The following is a 9,910-nucleotide window of genomic DNA, read 5'->3' as shown; positions in this document are numbered from 1 at the left end:
AGGACACCTGGGGCAGGACACCTGGGGCAGGACACCTGGGGCAGGACGTTTTGGATATTGTGACTTGTCTCTTTGAGGATTACAAACGTCCCTCTCTTAGAACAGTTCTGAAACAGTATCCTGATGCGCTTCTCCAAATTATGACCCCAGATTATGATGGATGTCATTGACTGTCAGTTTGATGGGTTCTGGAATCACCTAGTAATTCAAGCTCTGAGCATGTCTGTGAGGAGTTGGCTTAATACAGGTGGAAAGCCCCAGCCTGACTGCTGGCTGCACCATGCCACGTGCTGGGGCCCTGGGCTTGTACCATTACGTCATTGTTTTCACCAGCTATTCAGTTACAGGAATGAGAAAAGTCACTGGGGAGTAGAGTATAATCCCAGCACTGCCATGCACACATGAAGTAGCAAAGATGCTGTTTGCCAATCTTCCTCTACGTGGGCATGTGGTGCACCCACATGCATAGGAAGCCCTGGGACTCTATAGGCCTGGGTTCCTCAGAGTCCTGGGATTATAAAGTCTTAATCTCCATAGATTGACAGTCTTCACACATTGCTGCAACTTTTTCCTCTTCAGCTAACCTTGGCATCAGTGAGGCTCTCAGCATGAGGGCAACCTGTCCTCCTCAGTGTTTGTCAGCTGTCTGTGCAGGGAGTGGAGCTCTCACCTATGACTTGCCTGACACCTTTCCCCATGGCTGCAGAGAGCACCACCTTGGCGATTAATTCAGTTTCCAAGTAGAGTGTTTGCCATCTCTATTTCCTCTTGTGCCATGGGTGAGCACCACCCTCCAATGGGCTGCTGGGTGACTTGGCAAACATTACAGTAAATGTCACATGTTTAGCATCTGTGACATGGTGGTCTGGCTTCCAGACTCCCCAAGGAGGAGAGGCTTGCCTGCTGATGAGAGCAGTAGCAGTCATTTCGTGTAGTGTGGGAAAAGAACAGTGATAAGCTGATAAACTCTCAATGTCTTGTCTGGATATCAACAAGCCTGGTAACTGGCAACCACCCACAAAGAAGTGCCTGGTTCCTGAACCCAGCCAGCATTGGACTTGGCATTCTCGTGGCCCAAAGAACATACAAACTTGAGCACTGTTCATAGGACAAGGTCACCTTAAATGACTGGTTTGTCAACTGCAGAGATGACAAACTGACCTCATCAAAGAAACTATGGACACTCATACCAGGACACCAGAATCTCTGTATTCTGGTATTCTGGAAGCTAGACGTCAAGCTGAGTGGAAACTTCTAGAAGAAAGAATGGCTGAGTTGGCTGTAGGAGACATGGAACACTTACCAGTGTCTTGTTTTGCATTGTTTGGGGGCTCATGCGAAGCAATACTTCCCACCCAGGCTGCTTGTGGGTCTATATTTTGTCTGGAGCCATTCAGAAGAGACACTGTCTGCCCCATCTGGACTGAAGTGCTGGAAGCCCTGAGTGAGTTTCTGGCATTTTTTTTTTTACCTCACAATGCTCCACTTGGGGGTCTTGTGCTATGCTATGAAGCTATAAAGAGCAGACACCTCATCCATGATGTCTGGAAGGACAGGTGTCTCTCAGGTGTCCTCCTATCCCACTGCCAGTCAGCATGAGATGTTTTATGATGAAGTCCCTAAAAGCATGGGGCTGTGACTGTACAGAACTTAGTTAACCAGGACGAAGGCAGAAAGTGATTGGGACTTTGTTGAAGTCTCATCATGCTAGAGCTACAGAATATCTCTGATCCTAAAAATACCATTTAGCTAAAATAATACACCTCTTATTTGCCCAGTAAAGCTTTAATTTTGCTGTATTTTTTAGCATGTTGGTATTAGGAGTTGATTTCCTGTGGTCGATGTTTAAGACTAGAAGCGAAGTCTTAGGCTACATACAGAATGCAGACTCACGGCTTCTAGTCTGGTTTTTATGTATTTGGGTGTTTTGCCTGCAAATATGTCTGTGCACTGCTTGTGTGCCTGGTGCCCATGGAAGCCCAAAGAGGGCTTTGGATCCCCTGGTACCAGAGTTATAGACAGTTGTGAGTCACCATGTGGGTTCTGAAGACTGACTGACCCAAGTCCTCTGGAAGAACAACCAATGCTTTTGACTGGTGAGCCAGTGCCAGCCTTACCTTTTTTTTTTTTTTTTTTGAGACAGGGTTTCTCTGTATAGTCCTGGCTGTCCTGGAACTCACTCTGTAGACCTGCCTCTGCCTCCCAAGTGCTGGGATTACAGGCGTGCGCCACCACTGCCCAGCCAGCCTTACCATTTTAAATTACAAATTCTCAAAGGTATTGTTCCTGCAGGTCGGGTGGGTCCATCTTTCTGTGTGCTGGGAAATTGATACTGTGTTTATACACCTCTGTGCATCCCATGACACCTGATACCAACCCCTTCAGGGGAAAAGTATTTGTTAGCAGAGAAAAACAATGTTCAGATGGAGAGAGAAGTTGTGGTGGGGCTGGGAGTGGGAGAGGGGACTTGCCACCATTGTCTCTGTGTGGTCAAGAGCCATTGCTGTATTGGCAGTGGTTGGTGGCAGAGATGCTTCATCCTCTGCACAGAGAGAGGGAAGCCCAGGGCTTCTTTGTTGGAATGTAGAAAAGAACCGAGAAGGAGCTTTTAGAAGTTCCCTTCTGGTTACAGTGTAGCAAGAAATAACAACATAGGTTGAAAATAAGAGTGGGCAAGGGTGGGAGAAGACGACAGCGTTGGCTTTGCGAAGGAAATAGAAGATCATAAGAAATAGTTACTTAGAAGGCTAGAGAAAGGAACAGATTAAAGAAGTGAGGAATGACCGCCCAGAACTGCTGAGGTTGCTCCTGAGATTTCAGTAATTGTGAAGTGACAGTGGGACCAATCATGAGAGCCCTGTTGTTGCCCGTCTCCTGTGGGTATGTGGTGAGCCCACAGAGGACAGCATCCAGGGAGAGCGCTTTAGGGCTCGGTTGTGCCCTTGTGGTAAAAGGAGAAAGGTGCCTGTTGGTTGAGTGATTCTGATGATGGGTCCTTGGGTAAAAATGGAAGCGTGACCACAGAAGTTCCTGTCGGCAGAGAAGTTCCAGAAACATCAGAGGGGGAGGGGCAGGGACTAGAAAGATCTACTTGGGTGACTCTGGAAATTTCAGGCATCCCGGGGAAGGAGGTATGTTGTACAGTGTAACAGTAAGCAGCAGAGAAGTCCTCAGGGACAGTGAGCAGAAAACACAAGGCTTAAGGTCTGCGCTGGGGGAATCTGAGAAGAAGCTGAGGTAGAAAGTCTGAAAGTGTGTGGGAAGCCAGTCCAGGCAGGATGATTAGGGAAATGATTCCTGAGGGAGTGAGCCAAGGTTCACACTGGAAGGGAAAACATGGAAAAAAAGGGAAAACTGGAAGGGTGACATCATATACAAAGGCCCTGAGGCAGGGAAGAGCTCTCCTCAGGAACTACGGGGAGATTCTTGTAGCTAGGAAAAAAAAACATGTGGGAAAACATTATGAGATTTTGTTGGATAGAATAAAGTCAAAATATTACTACTTACCTCGCAAGTGCCGTATGGATTCTTTAGATTTAAAAGAAAACCTAGTAAGAACTCAGTCTTCTGCACTGGAGAGGTGGCAGAGAGTGTGACAAGCTTACTTCGGAGTGGATGTCATGCCTGCTCCCCAATTGCCACCCCTTCCTTAGTGATGGCAGGTCCTGAATTCAGGGAGATTTTATCTTTCACCCACAGTGGGCATCTAAGGAAATGTTCCTGTTAATCTCCAGGATCGACCCGACCTCCACATAGGGCTGGCTATGTTAGCCATGACCGCCACCAAGGCCCGCCCCTGTGTCCTCTCACGTCTTCTCTTAGTCATTATTGTATCTTCAAATTATGATGAAAAACTTTAAGAAGTTTAGTCAAGCCCAAGCCCCTGTTTTAAAATTCAGCCCACTTCTTATTACTTCTGTTACTGTAGCTCTTACGTGAGAAAATGGTGATGTCGCTAGACTCAGTTCTACGAGTCAGCGATCCATTTGGTTTAATTGTCTGCCTGGCTTTGACTTCAAGCAATGTCTGTCCTGTGGCTGTGCTAGGCGATGCTTGAGCCGTCGCGGAGGCGCTGTGTTTATCAGATGGTGACTCAAGCAAGAGCTAGTGGGCCTTGTCTTGCATTCCTCCCCGCCACCCCAAGGTATTTTTATAGCACCCATATCAGGTATGCAGTTTCAAAAGGATAAAGATCCACTCTCTGGAACACGAGAAGACGGAGAGTAAAGTTCCTATGCAGTAGTAATAGTTGGAAAGCCTGTCTCCATAGGTATCGCTATTAACCTGACCCTTAACAACTCAGTTGAAACTGTAGAGCTGATATAGGCCTCATGCACTGGGGAGTCATGTCAGGGCCTCATAAAACAGTTTTATCAGTGGTTTTTATGTGAAGGGAGGAGACAACTTCTTGCTGTCTGTAATGATCGTGTCTCGGGGGACATGACAGAACAGTGACACTTTTTATTTTATTTTTAATTATGTGTTTCTGGGGGTGTGTGTGCATGTGAGTGCAGGAGGCATCCGATTACCCCTGGAAGTGGTTCTGAACCGTCAGGCTTGGGTTCTGGGAACCAGGCCCAGGTTTCAGCCAGAGCACCGAGCACTCTTTCAAAAGAATATTCTGCTCTCATACAATATATCCTGACAGCAGTCCCCCCCCCCGTACCCCCCCCCAGCTCCTCCCAGTGCCCTGACCTCTCACCACTGCCCCTCAGAAAACAACAGCCATCCCAGGGATATCTGCTGAACACTGCATAGCAAGAGTCAATAAGACTAAACACAAACCTTCATATCAAGGCTCGATGAAGCAACCCAGTAGGAGGAAAATGGTCCGATAGGCAGACCAAAGAGTCAGAGACGACCTCTACTCCCCCAGGTAGGAGTCTCACAATAGTCTCAAGCTATACAACCCAGTGTGCAGAGGACATGGCGCAGACCCACGCAGGCTTCGTGGTTGCTGTTCAGTCTCTGTAAGCTGCTATAAACATTGCTGAGTTGACTCTGGGCTGTGTCCTCCTGGTGTCCTTGACCCCTCTGGTTCCTACAGACCCCCCCCTTCCTCAGGGGTTCCCCGATCGCTTCTGTTTGGGTATAGGTCTCTGTATCCGCGTCCATCAACTGCTGGAGGAGCCCTGGGTGACAATTGGTCTAGGCACTGATCTGTGAGCATAACAGAATAACATTAGGAATCAATACATTGATTTTTTTTTTTTTTGACAATTGTATTTGTTTTATCCTAGGTCTCTGGACCATCCAGCTTCTGGTTCCTAGCTATCCTGACAGTGTCAGGATGGGCTCCCTCTCGTGGCATAGGCCTCAAGTAGACCAGACATTGATGAACCACTCACACAAGATCTGAGTCACCCTTGTCCCAGCACATCCTAGCAGGCAGGGCAAGTTATAGATCAAAGGTTTTTTTTTTGTTGTTTTTGTTTTTGTTTTTGTTTTTTTTGTGGCTGGGTTGGTGCCCCAGTTCCACCACCGAAAGCCTTGAGCAAGCATTCTGAACTGTCGAGTCATCTGTCCAGCCCTAACAGAGGCATTTTTATGTTCTAGAAAGAAATCAAGTGTAAGTGTTTTTATTCTATGTGTAGCTAGATTAGGATCAAGTGGGTGGCTAGGAGAGCCAGCTGGTCATTGGGTATAGAAGCCCACTGTGCACAGCAGGCTGGGCCTACTGTGACAGCCATTGGTATATCTGCAGGTAGAGAAGCTGGGTGACCTGCAGGGGTCTGTCAGTAGGAAGCACACTGAGTTTGAGAAGGAAAAGTCCTTGCCATGGTGCCATCTGTCTCTTGGGGTCTCTTTGGTTACGGAGCTTGGGATGAAGCCAGATGACAAAGGAAAGATTACGTGAAGGTTTCAGATCTGTTTTCTCAGGGCGAGCAATAACGCCAGAATCTGGAGCTGAGAGACTATACATTGGCCTTCTGTATAACTGCAGCTTGGTCCTTCAGTTGCTCAAGATAAAATATCAGGTCCTCTTTCCTGGTTCAGTCCCACATCTTAGTGGCCTCACTTGCAGGATAAATGCAGAACGTCATGATCTTTCCCCATTGCTATGGTCCCTGTCACCACCACCCCTTGCAAGGGTTATTGCATGCTCTCTGGCTGGCTCATGAGTCTGACATCTTGAGTCTTCAGGGTGTCGTTGTTGAATTAGTGGAACCCTTATGAGGAAGGGCCTAATGAGAGGTGTTTAGGTCACTGGAGCCTGCTCACGGACAAGATTAAGGTTCTTCTGGTAGACCTGAGTTAGTTCTGTAGATGAACAAGCTGGCAACTCTGGCCTCTCGGGATTTCTTCCTGGCAACATGATCCCTCCTCTTTCCTTGTATTCTCACTATTCTGATGCCATCTGTCCAAAGAACCTTGGACCTCCAAGGCTATGAGCTCAATAAAATTTTTATTCTATAGAGTTACCTTGCCTTAGGCAGCCTGCTATGCCCAATACTCATGGAAACAGGTTGATGGTGCTGGGGAGATGGTTAAAAGAACTGCTTTTCCAGAGGTCCCTAGTTCAATTCCCAAAGCCTACATGGCTGTTCGTAACCATCTGTTACTCCAGACCCAAGGAATCTGATAACTCTTCTGGCCTCCTTAAACATGTGCGAGTGCGCGCGCGCGAGCGTGCGGGCACACACACACACACACACACACGCACGCACGCACACACACATGTCTCTGGTACACAAACATAAATATCCATATAATAAAATACAATCCCCCCAAAAACCAGCCAAACAAACCAAAACACCCAATTATGAAACACAACAATCGCTTGCATATTTAAAATAAGTCTTTCTACTTGCTTAGTCTAGAACCTACTTAGTCTAGAACCTCCCTCACAGGCATACTCTCCGGGGCTTCTCTGCTAGATGACTCTGGAACCTGCAAAGTTGACAGCACTCATACCGGAGTCACCTTCAGTAGGAAGGCCAGGTTCGTGCTCTACGTCGTTACAAGTGCTGTGTCCTTGGTTGGTCTCAGAGTCTGCACCAACAGGAACGAGTGTCCCTAGGTGGGGTGCTGTGGGAACAGGGATAATCAATGGGTGACAGAGCTTGGCTGAATAAGGACCAAGCTATCAGGATCTCCACAAGCCAAAGGGAATACAGAAACCACACATCCATCCCAGTCACCCGCCATTGAACTCTGATCCTCTGGAGGAGGATCTCTCTCAAGTCTCATCCTTTTGTGTGAGCCACACCTCTTGTAGGCCACCTGGATTCTTGTCCTCTCACCTGAGAAGGCCTCCTTTCTGATCGGGATCTGATTATGTGGTAGATCCTACTCTACTGAGCCTGAAGATCTACCCTCTCCGCCCCCCAACCCCCCACCTCACCCCTCACCCCACCCCTGAAAACACACACATCTGGTTTCTGCTTTTGACCTCAGAATCCATTTTGAGATTTTTTTTTCAAACTCTAGTCTTCCTGGTTGCTTCCTGGTTGGTTCAAACAAATAACCTGGTTAGCAATTAGAGGTTGCTATTTATTTGACTAGCTGTCTTTTCATTAGTGAATGCTGGCCTTGCCCCTGGGCTTCTGGCCCTGCCCAGGCAGGAGTTAGAGCTTCTATTCATCAGTCCCCATCAAAGCACCTGGCCAAAGACCAAAGCTGCCTTTCTCTCTCATCTTTGTCCAAAACTCAGCCAGCAAGTGTATGTGTGTGTGTGGGTGGTGGTGGTGGTATGTTTCTCCCTAAAATTTAAAAACAAAATTATGTGTATATGTGTTTTGCCTGCTTGTATGCCACCATGTGTTCTATGTGTGTGTGCCTGATGCCATAGGAGGCCACGCACGTCAGATTCCCTGGAACTGGAGTTACAGATGGTTGCAAATCACCATGTACTGGCAATCAAACCTGGGTTCTCCGGAAATGCTGTGCTGATCTGTATCGGATGGAGCTGTCAATAACCCCTAGCTGAGGAGATTTGGGCAATTGATGGCGGTTGGGGGAGGGGAATCATTTTTCTTCAGGGATGTAGCTAGTGTTTACTTGCTCACATTCCAGTGACTAGCTCCACACCCAAGCGTGCTCATTCATGCGAGCGGCTCTAGCCAAACCCAGTGGGGCATACAAGAGAAAGTATGAAGGCAGGAGGGGATGTATTGGGAAGAAAGGTTACACAGGAAGTGGGAAGGGGAATAGAGACTGAATATGATCAAAACACATGGTTTACATGTTTGAACGTGTTGAACTTGAAGTACCTAATTACTCGAGCGGAATGTGGAAAGGCCAGAGATCTTGTCTATCAACACATTGACATCTATAACCCAGTGTCTTGTGAGAGCCATGACAAAGGGGAGTGAGCAAGGGGACACCACACACTTAGAAGGCAGGATTGCTGTGGACAGTTCCAGGAGCACTATCATCTTTGTATGGTGTGGAAATATAACGTAGGGCTTCAAGTGCTGGGACAGCATACCATGACATGGATGCTGCCTGGGATCCAGAGACGCAGGAGACACTTCTCTCCAGGGGACCCACCATTAGAAATAAGGAACTACTCTCAGCAGGCCTGAATAGAGTCATCTCAGGAGCCCACAGGCAGCTCATTTGTAAAAAAAGTTGCTACCATTTCTCTTAACCTTAGCCCTGGACAATGGCTGAATCGATTTCATTTGTGCGTGACTGCTTTTCAGATGGCCTTAGTGTGCATAATTACTCTATTATATCTGGCTTTCTTATTTCCTTCTCCTTCTGCTCCGGTGAATTCTGTGAAACTAGATGTTCCTTGATGTAATGATTCTTAAACAATTAAAAACTGAGGCGTAGGGGCACAGCACAGCACAGTCCCAGTGGCCCAGGTGCATGCTGTGTATCCTCATCTTGGAAACAATGCAATAACTGCACAATGGTAGTTCCAGATTAATGTTTGGCTTTCTTTTTTTTTCCTATAGTATAGAATTTATTTTCTATAGTATAGAGTTTATTCAGGGCATGGGGAGGGGAGTTAAGAGGGTAGTAGAGACAGAGAAAGGCAGAGAGAAAGAGAGAGAGAGAGAGGAAGGAGGGGGGGGGGGGGGGGGGGGGGAGGAGGAGGAGGAGGAGGAGGAGGAGGAGGAGGAAAGTAGAGGCTGGCCATGAGCACATGGAGAGAGAGGGGGACAGCAAGAGGACAGAGCAGGAGCAAGAAGTCAAGAGCAAGAGAGAGCAAGAGACCAGTGTTCAGCTTTCAAAGGAAGTCTGAAGAAATCATGCTTGGAAATATTAGAAAATGAAACAGAGCCATGTACTGCTAGAGTCATACAGGGTCCAATACCAGAAAGTGAAAGAATTTACTGGAATTATGAAAAATCATTAGTGCAAGAGATACGATCACGGAATAAAGGAACACAAACACGGGATACTTTAATTCAGAGGGAAAAGGTTATTGAAGTTATGAAATGAGTTTTGCACAACATTTGAGAGTGGTTCCTGGTCTCCTTTGGATATGTATGGTTAAGAAAGTATTAAATGCATGAAATTATATATTACTAAAACTAAGTGAAAACACTGGGACTCTTAGGAGCGTCATGTGTGTAATGTGCAGAAGCAGAAAGCTAGCAGAACTGCTGAACTTGACTCTTCCTGGCCACTGCCTGGCAACTTTGCTCATGTCATTTGTCATTAGAGCTTCACAGGAAAATGCAAGTAGCTGACCTCGGAGCTCTGAGCTCTGAAGTATAAGTCAAAAGTTAAAGTTTAAATAATGATAAATTTACAACTATTGTTATTTTGGCCACAGGTCTGGGAATAAAGGAAGCTTGAAACTTTGGGGGAAAGATTGTAATTCTTAATTCTTTGTGAGATGTGGTCATTCTTTTGAATTTCATTTGGTAATGATTATATAATGTCTTTTTTTTTTCTACCTGCTTTTGGAGTAATAATAAAAGACTGGGGCAAGAAAAAGGCAAGAGGAAGA

This window comes from Grammomys surdaster, unplaced genomic scaffold, assembly GCF_004785775.1.
Source record: "Grammomys surdaster isolate TR1022 unplaced genomic scaffold, NIH_TR_1.0 690, whole genome shotgun sequence".
NCBI classification, from domain to species: Eukaryota; Metazoa; Chordata; class Mammalia; order Rodentia; family Muridae; genus Grammomys; species Grammomys surdaster.
Note: the sequence above shows the minus strand (reverse complement) of the source record.